Raw genomic sequence first — 19,136 nt, 5'->3', positions numbered from 1 at the left:
CAGGCAAATAGATTAATAACACCTCCAAAGGCTCACTCCTCAGATAATATTGTAACTTTGGGTTCCATGACATAAAACTAAAAGAGTATAAAAATTAAGAGAGCAAAACAGTGTTACTCAACCTTGGCAACCTTCAGATATGTAGACTTCAATTCCCAGAATTCCCTAGTGAGCATGGCTTACTGGAGAATTCTAGGAGTTGAAGTCCACACATCTTAAAAGTTGCTGAGATTGAAAAGCGCCAGGCAAAAAATGCTGCCCATGCCCATCTAGTGGAAAAGTCACTCAAAGGTTTCACACACATGGTGCCCTGGCTGAGCTGATGCCCAGGAAGCAAAGAAGGGCTGGAGAAGTCAAGGAAGGAAGTCAGGGAAAGGAGGGAAGAGAAATGCAGGGAAAGGGAGGTTGGGGATCCTGGGGAAATCCAAAGTATGGGGCTAGGAAGGCTATGATTCTTGCTCCTATATTAGTCTGTCTCTTTGTATAGCTGAAAGAACTGGAGTTAAATTTAAACGGACCCAAAGGTGGCACATTTTGCTTTTACTTTTACATGTTTACTTCCAAGACTTTAAGCACTCTATACAAGTATTTGAGTTCAGGGGCATCTCAGAGGGTTGCTAGTGAATGTAATTCTATGGTCTGTATGGATAATCCCTGGGGACTTTGCATGACTGAGTGGGGAACACAAACTGTTCTCTCTCCCTGCTCCTAGCCCCAGCACTACACCCACCCTCTCCTATGCCCAGAGGCCCCCAGTGCAGAGGATACAGAAAATGGCATTGAAAGATGTGCAAACTCCATTACTAAAGAGATGGGGGGGGGGCATCTCCCAAGTCTGCAGCACACATATCTAGATGGCTCAATGGCTAAGACACTGAGCTTGTTAATCAGAAAGGTCAGCAGTTCGAATCCCTAGTACAGGTCTCCTGTGTGAGGAGGAGGTTGGACCAGATGACCTCCAAGGTCCCTTCCAACTCTGTTACTGTTCCACATTGGCACAATCCACTGGACTGTCCTGAAAGAGATCAAGTGTGCTTCTGGCGCCCTCTTGTGGCCAAAGGTGGCCCTGCTTGTCAAAAAAAGAGCATCTGTGGGGAGGTGAACCCCTCTCTCCTGGCCAGCCGTTGCTTTCCTGGGGTGGCACCCAGAGAGAAGAAGAGGAGCAAGGCCCAGGTCGGGATGGTCTGCCCAGTAGGAAGAAACAACTGGGGAAGCTTTGCCAGGATATGAAGACGTGGACACAGCTGGCAAGGCTTCTCTTCTTTGGGAACGATTGATTAGGGGCTGGAGACTGAAACGTATGAAAAATGATTACAGGAATTGGGTTTGTTTCATTTATTTATTTTATTTATTTATTTTGTCACAACAGTATATATAAGCATAAGCATGAAATAACTATACAATATATAAGCATAAGTATGTAATAATTATATTAATTGGATATAACGAAGGGAAACAATAGGACAGGAACGGTAGGCACATTGGTGCTCTTATGCACGCCCCTTACAGGCCTCTTAGGAATGGGGTGAGGTCAATAGTAGATAGTTTTTGGTTAAAGCTTTGGGGATTTTGGGAAGAGACCACAGAGTCAGGTAGTGTGTTCCAAGTATTAACAACTCTTGTTACTGAAGCCATATTTTCTGCAATCAAGATTGGAGCGGTTAACATTAAGCTTAAATCTATTGTGTGCTCGTGTATTCATGCAATTGAAGCTGAAGTAGTCTTCAACAGGAAGGACATTGCAATAGATGATTCTATGAGTTAAGCACAGGTCCTGTCAAAGGCGGCAGAGTTCTAGAATAGAATAGAATAGAATTTTTATTGGCCAAGTGTGATTGGACACACAAGGAATTTGTCTTGGTGCATATGCATATTCTAAGTTTTCTAAATCCAAGATTTCAAGTCTAGTGGGATAAAGTATTTTGTTGTATTCAGAGGAGTGGAGAACTCTTCTTGTAAAATATTTCTGGACACGTTCAATTGTATTGCTGTCTGAAATGTGGTAGAAAGAAGGGCTAGGGGTGACATGATAGCAATCTTCCAGGATTTGAGGGGCTGCCACAAAGAGGTGTGGGACAACCTATTTTCCGGAGTAATAGATGGAAGCTAACTAAGGAGAAAAAGCAACCTAGAATTAAGGAGACTTAATTCTCCTAACAATGAGAACAAGGAACCAGTGGAAGGGTGTGCCTTCAGAAGTTGTTGGTGCTTTCATCACTAGAGGTTTTTAAGGACAGCCATTTGTCCAGAATGACGTAGAGTCTCCTGCTTGGTATAGGGTTAGACTAGAAGACCTCCAAAGTCCCTTCCAATTTTTTCAATTAATCTGTTATTATTTTGTTATTGAATGGATGACTCACTGCTTCTCTGCTGGAAAGAAATCCAAATCCTTGCTGAAGGAACTCTTTTTTTCTTCCTTCTGTTAAGGAGAAGGAAGAAATCCTGACCGTGTAGCTGCCAGCCAATTTAAACTGACACTCCCTGGGCTGGGTTGGATGCCAACCTGGATCGGGAGCCCAAAACCATGAGGGGAAGCGCCTGCCCAAGTATGGAAGCAGCGGGAATGTTGATTCCAGCCTCAGAAGGCTGAACACAGCTGTGAATGTCCTCCTTCACTTTGGAGGCAACCGTGACTTTTCATTATGTCAAAGCCAGCTGGTCAAATGTTCTGGCTTCAGTGATGATGAAAGGCCAGAAGAGTCTATGGATGTCCACAATTAGTCTGTGCAGGTGGCCTGGTAGCTCCCATAGGACTCGTCTTTCCACCTCCAATGATGCCCATTCCTGGAGTGTGGTTGACTGAGGCGCAGAAACAGACAGTGCTGAGTTTTTCTTTAACTCTAGATCAAGATTTCCCAACCTTGGCAACTTGAAGACGCAGAGACTTCAACTCCCAGAATTCCCCTCCCAGCATGTACTGCATGGTGGCTGAGAATTGTGGGAGTTGAAATCCACCTGCCTTAAAATGGCCAAGGTTAGGAAACAGTGACCTGGACACAGCAGGTACTGCCAGTGGGCTTTACAAGTCTTTAAAGGTTACAAGATCTGCTTTCAACCCTCTAAAGCACAAACTGTTTTCTCTTTATCGATGAACCAATATGAAGACCTCTCTCTCCCACATATGCCGAAACTATGAAACAAAGAAAAAACTGTGCCAGAATTACCCAAACAGCACATATGGGCTTCTGTACCCCAAATATTGCGAAATATCAGGGTTGAAATTTATTATTCACACTTTTATTATTCACACTTTCACACTTATTATTCACACTTTTATACCGCCCTATCTCCCTAGGGACTCAGGGCGGTTTACAGCCATATAAAAAACATAGAAATATACAGAGTAAAACATTAATTTAAAAAACTTATTACATAGGCCGAATATTTAAAATAGAGATATAAATAATAAAACCCCATTTAAAACCAGATTTAAAATTTAAACATTTAAAAATTTAAAATTCTAGTCCAGTCCTGCGCAGATAAATAGATGTGTCTTAAGCTCGCGGCGGAAGGTTCGAAGGTCAGGAAGTTGGCGAAGTCCTGGGGGAAGCAAATTGGCTGGAAAATTCTGGGAGTTGAAGTCCACACATCTTAAAGTTGCCAAGTTTGAGACACCTGGCTGTAGATGATCCGGAACTTTGTGCCCACTTGTGTAGTAGCTTGAGGGCTTCCTTGCATAGATAACAACAAATGAAAATGTAATCTTCCTCAACAATAGTTATTTATTTAGTGTATGGCATATCATACATGGACTAGACCCAACAATGCTCAAAGTAGAAGACATTACTGGTGAGATGGCCAAATTGAGAAACCACGGATTCTGTACTACATAAACCAGAATGCTACATACTGACTTTTTTGGCAAACTCTTCCAATCTGATGTTCTGGCTACAACAATTAGAAAAATCTGGTTAGAAATCTAACAAGGCCCCTGGCATGAGTTAGAAGGCAGCAAAACTCCAGGAAACTTTTCTGGATGGGGAGAGTTTGGGATGAGACCACCACCCGAGGTGAAGAGGTGATTCCATCAGAGTTTCTTAACTCTGGAAAGACCACCGTGGGAAGCGCTGTGACCAGAACGTGGCATTGGATGGCATTTCACACCAGCTGTATCTGACAATTTCCTTGAGATTGATGACTGTTTGCAGGAACCTATAAGAAGGGCCACTACTCAGAAAATCTGCAAAGACCTTGGAAAATGACAACATATAATTGCTCATAATGCAACAAAAGTAAAAAAAAAGATTATGGCAGATCATTATTTTTTTAGTCTTCATTCTGACATTAGCTGTGTAGAACAAGTGTCTTTAATAAGTCTGTTTTGTAATAATGACAGACACCAGTGGCAACTGCCTCATTTTTCTAGGACATATTCATATCGATGATACAACAGCCGATATAAAAAAATGCTGCTAAAATATGTCAAATGAAAGAACAAAGGAATAGACTTAATAGTTTCAGCTTTTTTCTATTATTTCTTGGTCCAATGCAGCCTCCTTCACTGAATTCAGTGGTCAGGGATATTGTATCAGATTCCTCTGGGGCTGAATTTTTAACTGTATTTTATATCTATTTTTCTGTACATTGATAGATAGATAGCAATTTTAAAAATATGTTTATTTAGTATCTTTTTTTTTGTAAAAAAAAACCCAATTTCTAATATTAGAATAAAAGAAACTTTAAAAAATTAAAAGTACAAACAAAAAACCTGTTTTACAACTTATCAAGAGTCATCAGTTTCCCAATGAATTCATTATTTATAACCATACAAGATATTTTTGTAAGCTATCTCAAAATATCTGCCCTAGTAAGATATTCTGCTGCATCCTTTGATTGGTAGGAAAACATTCCTTCGTAGCCAGAGTAAAATGACTTTACCTATTTCTTAATATAATTCCTTTTGCCAACTCTCATAGCAGCACAATTCCTCATAAGCAGTCAAATCCCAAAGCTTTGGTTTATGATTCAACATTACATCAATATCTTTAATGTTTAAAGATTTTTCCCATAAATCTACTAAGGTACATTAACATCGGATTCCAAAACAACGCTAAATGATCCCATGACTATATCATGTGGCTCCGTGAGCCCACAGATGCCATCATAAAAGTCAGATGCCCCTTGGCTCAAATGCATTCTTTGGAAAATCCAGCATGCACTAAATATAATTTTTAATGAATCAATCTCAAATCTGTAGCTATCATTTAAACAGGGTTAAGCATCTGAAGCCATTGCTAACCCATAGATGGCAGATTTTGAAACAACAACTGAGAATGCCCTCTGATCCTGAAAGCACAGAGAACTATTTGATACTACCATAGAGTTGACAGTTAGTTCTCGATGATTCATTCGGTGTCACAATTTAGTGCTGAAAATACCTCATCACTTGATGACAAAGTCACAAATGTATTTCGGGTGCTTGGAAGCTGACCAGTATTTATGACAGGCTGCAGCATCCAACAGTTGTGGGGCTGAGATTTTTGACGTTTTTTCAGCAGAAAACGGGAACAAATGCAACTGGATATGCTGGATTCACTTAATAACCTTAACAACCATGATGACTCACTTTATGACGCTCATAAAACGCTCATAAAATTTACTCAGGTCATATAGTGACCTACTTAACGACTGCCTGAATTTTTGACTTAACAACCGAACTTCTGGGCTCAATTGCGGTTATAAATTGAGGAGATCTGCACTTCAGAGGCATTAAAATGTGATTCCAATTAGCAGTTGCTTCTGTTCACATTAAAGCAGTAATATTATTCATGCCTTGCAGCCAGTGCTGTGGCTGAAAGCAGCTTGCAAAGTGCACTTAAGATAAAAAACAAAAATCATGGATCAGCTGCTTTGCTGCTCTTTCAGGGAATCTAAAAATATCTATTTAACTCTATAGGAATGCTTAAGGAAGCTACAGGAAAAATTACAGTTCACTTTCATTGAAGCACCCATCTATGAAGTATCAGCTGAAACACTTAATAAATTTAATAAATTTAATTAATAAAATAAGTGTACAAATGATTTTTTTAAAAATGGTTAAGAGGAGGCACATGAATGTACAAAGATCCATTCTGTAGTATGTCAAAACATGAGTCATCTAGATACCATCTACTACTCTCTAATACTAGATTAACCAAGTTAATCCACATTGTTTAAAATAAAAATAAATTATGAAAAATTATCAAAATGCTGTTTAAAGTTATGCATTGATAAAGAATAATAAATGGAGTATAAACTACTCATGATTCAGAAACCATTTCATTTAATATGAAGGCCTTATGAGTATGTTTGAGGGTTTATAAACATTTTTAGGAGCTGAAAACCATAAACTCACAATAAAAAATTTAATAAATTGGAAAAAATAATATTAGCTTTGCTTCTGTATTTGATTTATGTCTTGCACTCTTATCTGCTATAGCACCTGGTAGTGAGTTAAATGCAAAGCCAAGCAATATTAACAATGAACTCGCTTTTCAAAAATAGCATCCATGGAATGGAATGAGATTGAGGCCATCTTGCCTATGGTCATATTCAGGCCTGAATTAAAGACTTGGCAAAGATCTCTTTTACGCTACATTGAAATCTGAAATATTTATTATTAAGGGACTATTACTTTTTGTCATATAAATTTAAAAGCATCTCACAGATTTCTCCTGTTCATGCTTGTTAGCATGAAACCATTTTTTAAATAAAAAAATAAAAAGTAAGCATCAAAGCATGGATGCATAAAGAACTATCTGACAAATTGAAAGACAAAAAGAACAAGTATAAAAAGTGGAAAGAGGGGCAAATAACTAAGGCAGAATATCAGCAAATAGCCCGAGCCTGTAAAGATGAAGTGAGGAAAGCTAAGGCTCACAACGAACAAAGGCTAGGGACAAAAGTAAAAAATAACAAAAAAAGCTTCTTCCAACATGTTAAAAACAAGAAAAAAGTCAAGGAAACAATTGGCCCATTGCTGGGAGGAAGTGGCAAGAAGGTGACAAGCAACAGGGAGAAAGCAGATCTACTTAACTCATTTTTTAGCACCTGTCTTTACACAAAAGGAAAAAACAATCCAACCTATCAAAAACAGCACCACAAAAAACAGATTAGGAACACAAAGTTAAAATAGGGAAGAAAATGGTAAGTGAACATCTGTCTACCCTAGACGAGTTCAAATCACCAGGACCGGATGGATTACACCCCAAGGTTCTGAAGGAACTGCCAGACGAGATCTCAGAACCACTGAACTATATCTTTCAAGGGGAACTGTTTGAGGACTGGAAAAGAGCTGATGTAGTTCCCATCTTCAAAAAAGGAAAAAAAAAACAGATCCAGGAAACTACAGACCTATCAGCCTGACCTCAATACCGGGGAAGATTCTGGAAAAGATAATCAAGCAACGAATCACCGAACACCTAGAAGCAAACAAAGTAATAACCAAAAGCCAACATGGGTTTGTCAAAAACAGATCATGCTAGACTAATCTTATTGCATTCTTTGACAAAGTGACAAAATTAGTAGACCAGAGGAATGCTGTCGATATAATTTACTTGGACTTCAGTAAAGCATTTGCTAAAGTACACCATAACCTACTACTAGATAAAGTAGAAAAATGTAGGTTAGATAACACCACTACCAGATGGATTCGTAACTGGCTGACCAACCGCACTCAACGTGTAGTCCTCAACGGAACTACATCCACATGGAGGGAAGTATGCAGTGGAGTACCCCACGACTCTGTTTTAGGCCCAGTACTCTTCAACATCTTCATCAATGAGTTGGACAAGGGGATAGATGGGGAAGTCATCAAATTTGCAGATGACACCAAGCTGGCAGGAATAGCTAACACTCCAGAAGATAGGCTCAAGTTAAGAAGGATCTTGACAGACTTGAACATTGGGCGCTCTCTAACAAAATGAAATTCAATAGTGAAAAAAGTAAGGTTCTACATTTAGGCAAAAAACCCAAAATGCACAGGTTCCGTGTATGTGGTACCTTGCTCAATAGTAGTACCTGTGAGAGGGATCTTGGAGGCCTAGTGGACAATCATTTAGATATGAGCCAGCAGTGTGCAGCAGCTGCCAAAAGAGCCAACACAGTTCTGGGTTGCATAAAGAGAGGGATAGAATCAAGATCACATGAAGTGTTAGTGCCACTTTATAATGCCTTGGTAAGGCCACACTTGGAATACTGCATTCAGTTTTGGTCGCCGCGATGTAAAAATATGCTGAGACTCTAGAAAGAGTGCAGAGAAGAGCAACAAAGATGATTAGGGGACTGGAGGCTAAAACACATGAAGAACGGTTGCAGGAACTGGGTATGTCTAGTTTAATAAAAAGAAGGACTAGGGGAGACATGATAGCAGTGTTCCAATATCTCAGGGGTTGCCACAAAGAAGAGGGAGTCGGGCTGTTCTCCAAAGCACCTGAGGGTAGAACAAGAAGCAACGGGTGGAAACTGATGAAGGAAAGAAGCAACTTAGAACTAAGGAGAAATTTCCTGACAGTTAGAACAATTAATAAGTGGAACGACTTGCCTGCAGAAGTTGTGAATGCTCCAACACTGGAAATTTTTAAGAAAATGTTGGATAACCATCTGACTGAGATGGTGTAGGGTTCCTGCCTAGGCAGGGGGTTGGACTAGAAGGCCTCCAAGGTCCCTTCCAACTCTGTTGTTATTATTATTATTAAAGTCAGATAAATATATAGACAGTTCTCATATATATATATATATATAGACTGTCTATATATAAATATATAGACAGGGGCCTCTGGTGGCGCAACAGGCTAATGCAGCCTATTATTAACAGCAACTGCTTGCAATATTGCAGGTTCAAGTCCCACCAGGCCCAAGGTTGACTCAGCCTTCCATCCTTTATAAGGTAGGTAAAATGAGGACCCAGATTGTTGGGGGGCAATAAGTTGACTTTGTATATAGTATACAAATGGATGAAGACTATTGCTTAACACTGTGTAAGCCGCCCTGAGTCTTCGGAGAAGGGCGGGATATAAATTCAAAAAAAAAAAAAAACTAGTTTAGCAACCATTTATACCATGGTCATTAAGCAAACCCAGCTTCTCCCACTGACCTTGCTTGTCAGACGCCAGTGGCAAAGGTTGCAGATTGCAATCACATCACCACAAGATGCTGGAACCATTGTAAACGCAGACCTGTGGTCAAGTGTCAGGTCATGTGGATGCATGAGGGTGCAACGGTCATAACTTTGAGGATGGTTTGTAAGTCCCGTTTAAGTTCAAACCATCATTAAATATGGTCGGAAGTCCAGGAGTACCTGTGTATCTATCTATATTGAACACTAGTATCTTTGGAGGGCTGGGTTTTTTTTGCCCCAATGGAAAAGCCACAGGGTGTGTGCCAGCCTTTCAACCCGCAGCCCTCACTGCCTGATCCCTTGGAATCAAGAAACAAGCCAGCCTCCTCTAACGGATGGGCAGCACCCGCTTGCAGTGGGAAAAGCATCTTTCATCGGAATGAATGAGGGCTGGAGAGAAAGGGCCAACCGGCACCCTGGACAGGGACCAGGAGAGGCCCTCAGCCAGGCCTTCCAGCAAGAGAAAGCAGGGAAAGGCACACACCAGAGAGGCAGAGCCACCCCCAACGGGAAGGAAGGAAGGAAGGAAGGAAGGAAGGAAGGAAGGAAGGAAGGAAGGAAGGAAGGAAGGAAGGAAGGAAGGAAGGAAGGAAGGAAAAACACAACCACAAGGCAACAAGGGAGACCAAGGACACCCTGAAAGTAAAGCCCTAGTCACCAGAATGCAGCATGGACTGGAGTGCCATGACTAACCTTGACGGACTGATCTCACTTTCTCATCAGGTAACTAGAGCATAATAGATTCTGCTTTTAGCAAAGCATCTGACCACGTACCTCGCACTGTTCTGTTGAAGAAGCTGGTTAATGATCAATGCCACTCAACTGGCATATAAATGGGTGCCTGGCTGACTCTGCGGCCATGGCATGATGAGACCAGCATTGCAATGGAGGGCACCCCTTTTCTGCTTGCACTGCAGTCTCTCCAACGTAGCCCAAGAAGGCAGCTTGGGCGCAACATGGCAGCTGGAGATTGGTCATTCTGATAAAAGCAGGATGATGGCCTTGGGGATACTGCTGCCATGGAGTGGAGCCATGGAGTGGAATGCTGTTAAGATTCAACCTGGGCCTTCTGTTTCCACATTTGTATTAATGGAGAAGAAAGTGAAGAGAACATTGATCAGTTTTTCAAAAGGCACAGAACTGGTTGGAATAAATTAATAGCCCAGAAGACAAAAACAAAATTCAAAACAATTATTAACAGGATAGAGCAGTCTTTCTCAACTTAAACAAGTTTAAGATGTGTCGACTTCAACACCCAGAACTGCCCTTGCCGCCTTCTACCTTAAAGTGACAGTTTTGTGTAATGGTTATGTAAGGTCCTAGAAGTTTCCCCGAGCCACTGAGTTGCCAGAGAGAGTGAGACTCAAGACGAGACTTGCAAAAAATAACCGCTTTTTTTATTGATGGCCAAAGTAAAAAGGCTGGGTGACAAAACTATATCCAAAGCATACAGACAAAACGCATGTAATAGCCACACCCCTTGTGAGCATGGCTCAGAGTATGATATACATTTTACCCCATTAGAAACAAAGTTTACCCAATCAGAGACAAAGGTTTGTTACCAACATGGTAAAGCATTCTTTGTTCAGGCCCGTCTCAGCCCACCTTATCTCTGGAGCATTCCTATGGCCTGGTGTATGGGCGGTTTCCCTCCCCGGCCAAGTTGTTTATTCAACAGAATCCTTTCAGGATTCAGAATCTATGAGGCAGGAAACTCCCTACTCTGGTTCTTTTATCTATGGGGCCTGATATTCTTAGGTAACAGTTTCTTCTATATTTTCAAGGATGTGCCTAGCTTTGAAGCCAAGAACAGAAATGAGATACAGAAGCAAGACAACAAACTTGGTACTAATGCTAACCAGTATCAAGGCTACAATTTACTAAGCTAGAATTAGTTCCTAACAACTAATTTCTGACAGTATACAATAATATGAGCAGAAGCCAATAACAAATCAATAACAAATGATTTCTAGCAGTAAATCAGCATATATTGGTTTGATCACTATGCTCCTTCATTTCAGGCACCAAGTTCTTCATTTAAGGCACCAGGAGACGGTGAGTTCTAGTTCCGCCTTAGGCATGAAAGCTAGCTGGGTGACTTTGGGCCAGTCACTCTCTCTCAACCCAGCCCACCTCACAGGGCTGTTGTTGTGGGGAAAATAGGAGGAAAATATATTAGATACGTTTGCTGCCTTGAGTTATTTATAAAAATAATAGGTAGAGACAGGATATAAGGGCCTTCTCTGCCCTTTGGAACATCTGGCTCCCTGGAGTAAGGCCAGCTCCAATCCTCCCAATCTTCCATAAGAGCCTAAAAACGTGGCTCTGCCCATTGGACAGGCAGGGTCACAACAAATCCCATCCTCCTCCCAGCCTCCCCATCTTTAACTGAGCCGCAGTGTTTGCCTGTGTATCAATTTATGTTTCACTTTATACTTTCTTAATATCTTATGATTGTAAGCCACCCTGACAAAATGGACAATAAATTGTATAAATAAAATAAATGAATAAAATGCATATATGAAGGATTGGGGATAGTCAAATGAGGTACGCTGGCTGAGGGATTCTGGGAGTTGAAGTCCACCCATCTTGTCGTGGTTGAGAAAGTTATTGGAATAATTGCTGATTACAAGCAGAGTAAGAATCTTTGGTGTGATATGACAATGTGATGTTATTGTATCTGGATTTGTTATTGCAGACAGCATCGAATTTGAATTCCTGCACGAAGGTGAAGGTTAGACTTTTTTAAAAAAAAAACGGACTCCTGAAATTAGTTAGTGTCAGTACATTTTTAAATGCCAATGTTTGGTACAAGATATTTCCAGGGTGCTTATAAAATTCTACATTCCTTGTAAAACAATGATTCAGTACATCAGCTCAACCTACGATGGATTTTTTCAGAGACTTCAAGTAAAGCTACATACTAGATCCTATGCCATCTACCTACTGAAATATTATCCAGATTTTTCCATTGTTTAGCAATGACTAACTTGGTTCTTACAAATAAAGACTTAATGAGGCCTTTTGTTTTGCAATTTTTTATTCTAGCCCTTAAATATGTGAGGCAGGCTGAGCTTTGGAAAGAACTGAATATATTGTTTAGTTCCATGAGACATTTCTTTAAACACATTCTTCTAAACTCTGATATTTTATTGCATTTCCACTGAAAGTGAGAACATCCTAACAGTGAGGACAATTAACCAGTGGAACAGCTTGCCTCCAGAAATCATGGGTGCTTCATCACTGGAGGTTTCTAAGAACAGTGTTCTGTCCCCTCTCGCCTCCGTCCGAGCGATGGCTTAATTAGCCGGCACTATCAGTTCTGGCAGCAAAGTAGCGAGCGTCTGCCAAGTGTCTCTGTTATCTCTCTCGATGCCAGGAACAAACAGTACTTCAGCTCTTAATTAAGCAGTTAATTTGCCTGCTACAAAGAGGCACAGCAGCTCTTGCTGTCTTTATATCCTGTGGGGTGTGGCTCCATGATTCAGCACTTCCTAGGCCTGCCCCACCCCTGCTTCTGTTGTTCCCGCCTCTCCTGCCTACAAAACCTAGGGTCCAGCCAGGCCTGATTGCCATCAGCTGGGTCTGGAGGCATGGCCTGGGGGGGAAAGAGTCAGGGGACGGAGGCCTCGTTATCTCCTCCACCTGGCCTGCCTCTGGCTCCTGGAGCTGAGCCAGGGAAGCCGGTGCTCCCGAGGTAAGTCCTGACGGCCCTTCCCCCACACTTTCCAAGTCACTTTCTAGCAGCAGGCCCGGCTCGTGGGGCGCAGAGACAACAAACAGATTGGACAGTCACTTGTCTGAGATGGTATAGGACAGTTCTTCTGCTTGAGCAGGGGGTTGGACTGGAAGACCTCCAAGGTCCCTTCCAGCTCTGTTCTGTTCCTTCAATTTACAGACTTGCTATCATGTCATTGTACTGTCTATTGAGAAGATACCATATCTGTAACATTTGTATTGATGTTTGATACTGCAAATATAAACATTTATGACGTATTTTCATTTTGGATGCTGATAAAATCCTTCAGGGTGCCGATAATATGAAGTATTATCTTCTGATTGTTTCTCTTAAGTTTCTCTTGGGCCGTAGAGCAGGGCTGTCCCACTCCCGGCCTAGGGTTTGTTTTCAGTCCCAATACGTCACTTGACACCTCTGCCATAGTAGATTGAAATAAAATCTGTTTTATTTCAAATCAAATTTGATAAATTTTTGAAATTATGCCTTTAGTTTCTATTAAAAACATTTTTTTCAAAAAGATACACAGATGTGTGTTGCAATTTATCATACAATGTTGAATTGATCTGAAATCAAGGAAACCATGGGATTTTTTCTTCTAATTGTTGTTCCATTTATTTCTGAAATTATGAAGCTTGGAGTTTTTGTAGGACTCTTCTATTCTATAAAGATCTTTTCTTCCATGGCTCCATTTGGATAACCATTATAATTTGGATATGTTATCAATGGATTTATCACAAAATATGCCGGCTATTCGTTTGGCTGACTTCAAAGTAGGACTCAGAAGATTCCCAGGGAAGTTGGTTGGCCACTGGGGGAATAGACTGCTGAACAAAATGGGCCAAGGGTTCAATCCAGCAGGACAGGATATCCTGCCGCAAAGCCGGTGCAATCAAACACTGGACACCCCCTCTACTGGTCCTGCATTCTCGTAGGAGGGCGCTCTGCCTCGGCTGGAGCCAGCGAAGGTTTCTAAGCAGCTTCCCCCCCCAGCAATGAGGCAGATGGGAAGGGGCTAAGAGTGCTACGTGAGCGTAGGAGCATTAGGGGGCTCCTGCTGCAAGGCAGCATCTTTGGTTGTGAAAAGAAGCACCTAAATTTAAGCAACAGTGACAGCATCGGCCTTATGCAGCACTCATTCTTCACTGGGACTTCTTAGCCTTCAAATTGGTTGATTACTTGTCAATCACAGGTCTGAGAGTGACCTGTCCAGAGCTGGCAGAGTTACTGGTATGGCAAGAGGAAGATTCACCAATGGCTGGACTGATGCCAGGGAGGACTTCTACTAAACCTGGGAACAGACCCTGGGAGGGCTGGGGGCAGCCTTGGGCCGACCTGCGATGGTGAGATCTCACTCCTCTGAGAGAGGCTGGCAGCCCAGCTCCAGGAAGATGCAACCTTGGAGCAGAGTTCACTACCGACCCCTTCTAAGCAGTTACTGAACGGGAACAGTGATGGCAGGAATTTTCCAATACGCTGCTCGCCTAGTCTAAAAATAACTTGGGAAGAACACAGGAAAATAGGCAAAGAGCAAAAAAAAAAAAAAAGGCAGTTTCAGGAACAAAACAGAAGTGACGTTACTTTTGCAGCAGCTAAAAAAGACGAGGGCTTTAGTGGCGACTTCCCACCCTTCCCTTTGTCCAAAACACTGGGCCCTGAGCTGGGTGAGGCTCCTGCAAAAAAAGGGGCGAAACTTCCAGAATGCTTCCATCTTTTTCTGTATAGACCAGCAATTCATCTGTGCAAATGCCAGGAAAAGGGAGGGCAGGGTGGGGCAGGGGAAATGCCGACCCTTTGCATGCCACACCAAACAAATATAGTATTTCAGCCAAAGTCTCGCCATTCAAGAGCATCAACTATGCCCCTCGTACACAAAAAACACTTAAACACAAACTTCATCCCATACACACACACACACACACACACACACAAAATATCTATTTAAAAATCAAACTAACAAATTTTATGAAAAGTTATAACTGAACAGAAAACTAATGCTTTTTTATATATTAGTCTTAAAAAGTGGTAAAGTGCCTTCTCTTGATTTTTGGCAGTTATGGACTAACGTGGCTCTCCTCCTAGGCCACCTTATGTAAAAATCCTGGAATTCATACAAGCATCCCAAACACTGTGTGACCTGTGGTGACCATAAGAGGAACTCAGGAACTGGAGGGCAACCCAAATGATTCTAGGGCTTGAACACGTTCCATAGAAGACAGGATTGGAGCTGCTTCGGCTTAAAGAAAACCAGGAGATACAATTGAGGTTTATAAAATTATTCTTGGTAAGTCTACAATATAATGCTGGGAAAGTTAGAAGGAAAAAGAAGATGAAGACAATCACAGTGGATGGCTGCAATTGCAGTGGTGACGGTTATGTCCCTGGAGGACTCAAGGGACCATCCTGGAGAAAATCTATTTATTGGTTGCTAAAAGCCTATAATCCAGGGCTGTCAAATTCGCGGCCCATGGGCCGGATGCGTCACGCACTGGCCACGCCCACACTAGTGAAGGGGGAGAAAGTCCCGATACGTCACGTGACGACACGAGTTTGACACCCCTGCTATAATCAATCGATCAACAGCTGAACAGGGAGTTTTCCTGTAATCCTAGAACTAGAGACCATTCCACAAAACTGATCCTAGAAGGAAGGAAATCTTTCTCCATGCAATTTGCAATCAATTTGTATATCCCATAATGGTTACTTGGCTGCTCATGTGGATGGCTTCTAAAGGGGAATAACAATAGCAATAGCACTTTGACTTGCATACCACTTCACAGTGCTTTCACAGCCCTAAGTGGAGGGCAACCAAGTCAGCATGTTGCCCCCAACAATCTAGGTCCTCATTTTACCCACCTTGGAAGAATGGAAGGAGTCAACCTCGAGCCCGTGAGAATCGAACTGCCAAACTGCTGGCTGCTGGCAGTACTACTAGCCTGCAGTACTGCGATCTAACCACTGTGCCAACTGTGGCTCTTAATAGACAAATGTAGCTTTGGTGCCTATGGGGTGCTTGGGGCACAGGTGCTCTCTGCCTCTACATGCGAGATACATGGGAGCAGCTACTACGGGAGAGGAATGCTGCCTTTTCATATATTAATAAATAAATAAAACCATATTTATAAACATTTGTTTATGCCTTGATCCGTGGGCTTCCTGCAAGCATCCAGTAAGTCATTGTATGAGGCAAAAATGGACCAAGGTGTATCTATTCCCATTCAAGTGTGGGCACAGTCCTGCTGGATCAGGCCAAGGCCCATGAGGTCAGTTCTTTGTTTGTCATAGTAGTCAATGAGATGCCTCCAAAGAGCTTGGGAACTGGAGACGGAAACGTGCCCTTCCCCACTTCATGTTCCCTGGCAACAAGGCCCATTGCACCAACCTGGAATATTCAGGATAATGATCCTCCACAGACTGTCGTCCAAAAACTTTTCAAGTGGTTTAGCCCTTTAAAGCCACCCAAGTTAGTGGCCATCACCACATCCACATCCCAAACTCTTGAAGAGCTCCAGGAGGAAGTACTGTCTTAAAGGCAAAATACACAACTATCCTAAAATATCTTATGGAGACAGACTTGGTCATGCCAGTAGATGATTTGTGGTGGGAGCCAAGATGAAAGTGGGACATCCATCCTTGTGCTCCTTGATCTTTCAGAAGTTTGTTATATCCTCAGCCAAGCCATCCTTCTGGGCCAGCTGGAGGGAGGGGACGGTTGGTGACAACACCTGCAGTGATTCTCCTCCTCACCTGGGTTGCTGTTGGCTTGCAGGGAGAGGGCACTCCCAGCCTCCTCCTTTGTGGGGTATTAGAGGGCCTGATCTGTGGGTCTGTCTTGGCAAGCCCATGTGACACTCCTGCTTCATGAGTGCCCTGGTTGCCAGTCTGCTTCTGGGAGGGATTCAGTCTACTGGTTACCACCCAGAAAGCCCTACGTGGCCCAGGATCAGGCTAATTGAGAGAGTGGAATCTGCTCAGCCAATATGGCAGGTTGCTCCAGGTCCCTCAATCAACAGTGACATTGTCTGGAGCCAAGAATCAGGTTCCCTGTCTAGTGTCTGGGATGAAATTGTCACCGAGATCTGGATGATGCCACCCTGGGAAGCCTTAAAGACCTGGCAGTGCCCCAGGCCTTGGGAAGGGTGGGTGGATACCCGCCCCCCCCTTGTTAGATATGATTGATATTTTTTGTTTTGTGTTGAAGTTGTTACCCAGACTGTTATATAACATATATAATAGCTTGCTATTTATTATTGCATTTTTAATGAATTGATTTTGTATTCTGTTTTATATTTGAGCCACTTAGAGTTGCTGTGGAGTCAAGACAGTGCTAAAATAAAAAAAGGAAAAAAAAAGATAAGAGATAAGAGTGCAAGATTTCCCCCCCCCCTCCAGATACATACCTTTTTCTATAGCTGTCAAATTGGGGCAAATCAATTTAGGATTTGTACCTGGAGCAGCCGACTGGGGGGACTCCGTTGCACTCACGTTCTGCCCCAGAACAACCCTTATGCAGAGCTATTTAGTAAAGTCCTGGTCCACTATACTATTTCTCCACCTCATCAACTTTACGATCTATGGACTTCAACTTCCAGAATTTCCTAGCCGTGTTCCCATCCCCATGCTGGCTGGGGAATTCTGGGAATTGAAGTCCACACATCTTAAAATTGCTGAGGTTGAGAACCACCAACGTAGTGTCTGCTAGGCAGGAGGCGTAGATGTGATGCCCAGAGAGCACACTAAAAAAAACACCTCCATTTCCTGCTGGAAAGAAGCTTTTGATACTACCTGGGAAACGACCCAAAATACAGAGAAAATTATTTGGGTTTGATGAGCAGGTCATGATTTCTTTTTTCTTCAATAAAGCAGGCTTAAAACAAACCTTGCATTAGGAAGAACTACAAAAGTATGCCAATATGAGTGCAAAATTTGAGAGGATTAAATGTACCTGATTAAAGGTGTCCTAGCAAAGTAAGTAAACAAGTGAAGCAGAAAGGAAACCCCAGGGAAAATAAAAATAAAAATCAGGACATCCATAGAGAACGTTTACCTGGAGATCATCCAGATGGTTACCATAGAATTGATTTCTCTGTTTCTTAGCATAATCTCTGCTGCTACCCGAAAATAGACCCTCTTGCTTTGCTTTAGGGTGGGACCTTATGTGCTTCGAACACGCCCGTGCGCACACACACCAACTCAGAGGCACACACATACAAACCATTCAGGATTTGCTGCCACAGGCCGTGTTGTTCTTGGAACCCGTAGCTGCCTTGGGTATTATCAAGTAATCGGCCCCTTCCTCTTGCATGACACACGGCCAACGGTTGCCTGGCTGTGTCCACAAACAGAGAAGGTTTGCAGTCCACCCTGGGCATCAGGAGCTCTCCTTTCCTGGCTGCCCTCCCCAAAATCCCCCTTCCCTCTCAGGGCCCCTCTGGGCACAGGTGCGTGGACAGCTCAAGGTGCCCACCTTTGGACTCTCTTGATGCCACAGAAGGCTCTCTTTGACCCTTTGCTGTAACTTTACTGGCCGTTCCTACACTGAGATTTAGTTGGGTATTTATATACACAAGCAACCTCACCCAACTTCACAGCATTCCTATACTATTGAGTCAAACACCTCTCTGCGATTGGAGGGGGAAGAGCTGGAGGGGGAGAGCATGTGGGTTGAGCTGCATTCTTGAAAAAGGACAAAAGCACATTTAGGTTTTTAAAAAAAGAGCCCTGGGTTTCATTCCTTTTCAAGCCGATTTCTTTTGTCTTTACTGAAGTTTTTGCTGTGCAGCTGCACCTTAAAGTGAGCAAACCAAGGAAATCTTAGGCTTGGCGGCAGAGGAGGGGGCAGTGGGGAGCGGCTTCGCGCCTCTGATTTGTTCAGGGGAGCTTTGGGGTTTCAGCAAACAAAGGGAAGGAAGCCAGCAAGGGCTGCAGGCAGCTTCCACGGCCGACTCCCTTCCCTGGTCAGGCCCCCTTTCCATCATAAGGCCTCTTAGCCATCAGCTGCCCAGTTAGAGAAACATTTAAATGCTCAGGTGCCTCAGCATCTGGGAAGAGCTGTTTCTAGGGCTTGTTTCCAACAGTTGGGCTCCCCGGGAGGTTTCATGCAGTTCCGTTAGAAGAAACACTCCGTTCCATTTGTGGAACACCAGCCACGAAAGACAACTTCTTGCATGGTCTGCAACCTGGACTCTGCAGGAAGGTTGCTTGCTTAGATTCTTATTTAAAAAGTAAAAGATATTGGGACACCCAGGAGAAACTGTCTTATTTTTTGCCAGGAACAAACCTGCATGTCACTAGTAAGACTGA

The 19,136-nt window shown here is 42.7% G+C and overlaps 1 long non-coding RNA gene across 1 annotated transcript; it reads right to left on the bottom strand.

The window, feature by feature from the left end:
• Positions 1-1,320: 1,320 nt before the first annotated feature.
• LOC131204670 (uncharacterized) lies at positions 1,321-17,873 on the bottom strand. The gene is made up of 2 exons (XR_009156618.1): positions 4,057-17,873; positions 1,321-3,671 (listed from the first exon to the last, which is right to left on the bottom strand). It is a non-coding gene; the product is annotated as an uncharacterized LOC131204670 (long non-coding RNA).
• Between the last annotated feature and the right edge of the window lie 1,263 nt (positions 17,874-19,136).

The sequence above is a fragment of the Ahaetulla prasina genome, chromosome 10, assembly GCF_028640845.1.
Source record: "Ahaetulla prasina isolate Xishuangbanna chromosome 10, ASM2864084v1, whole genome shotgun sequence".
NCBI classification, from domain to species: domain Eukaryota; kingdom Metazoa; phylum Chordata; class Lepidosauria; order Squamata; family Colubridae; genus Ahaetulla; species Ahaetulla prasina.
The sequence above is the reverse complement of the archived record's forward strand: the minus strand, read 5'-3'. Positions and strand labels throughout refer to the sequence as shown.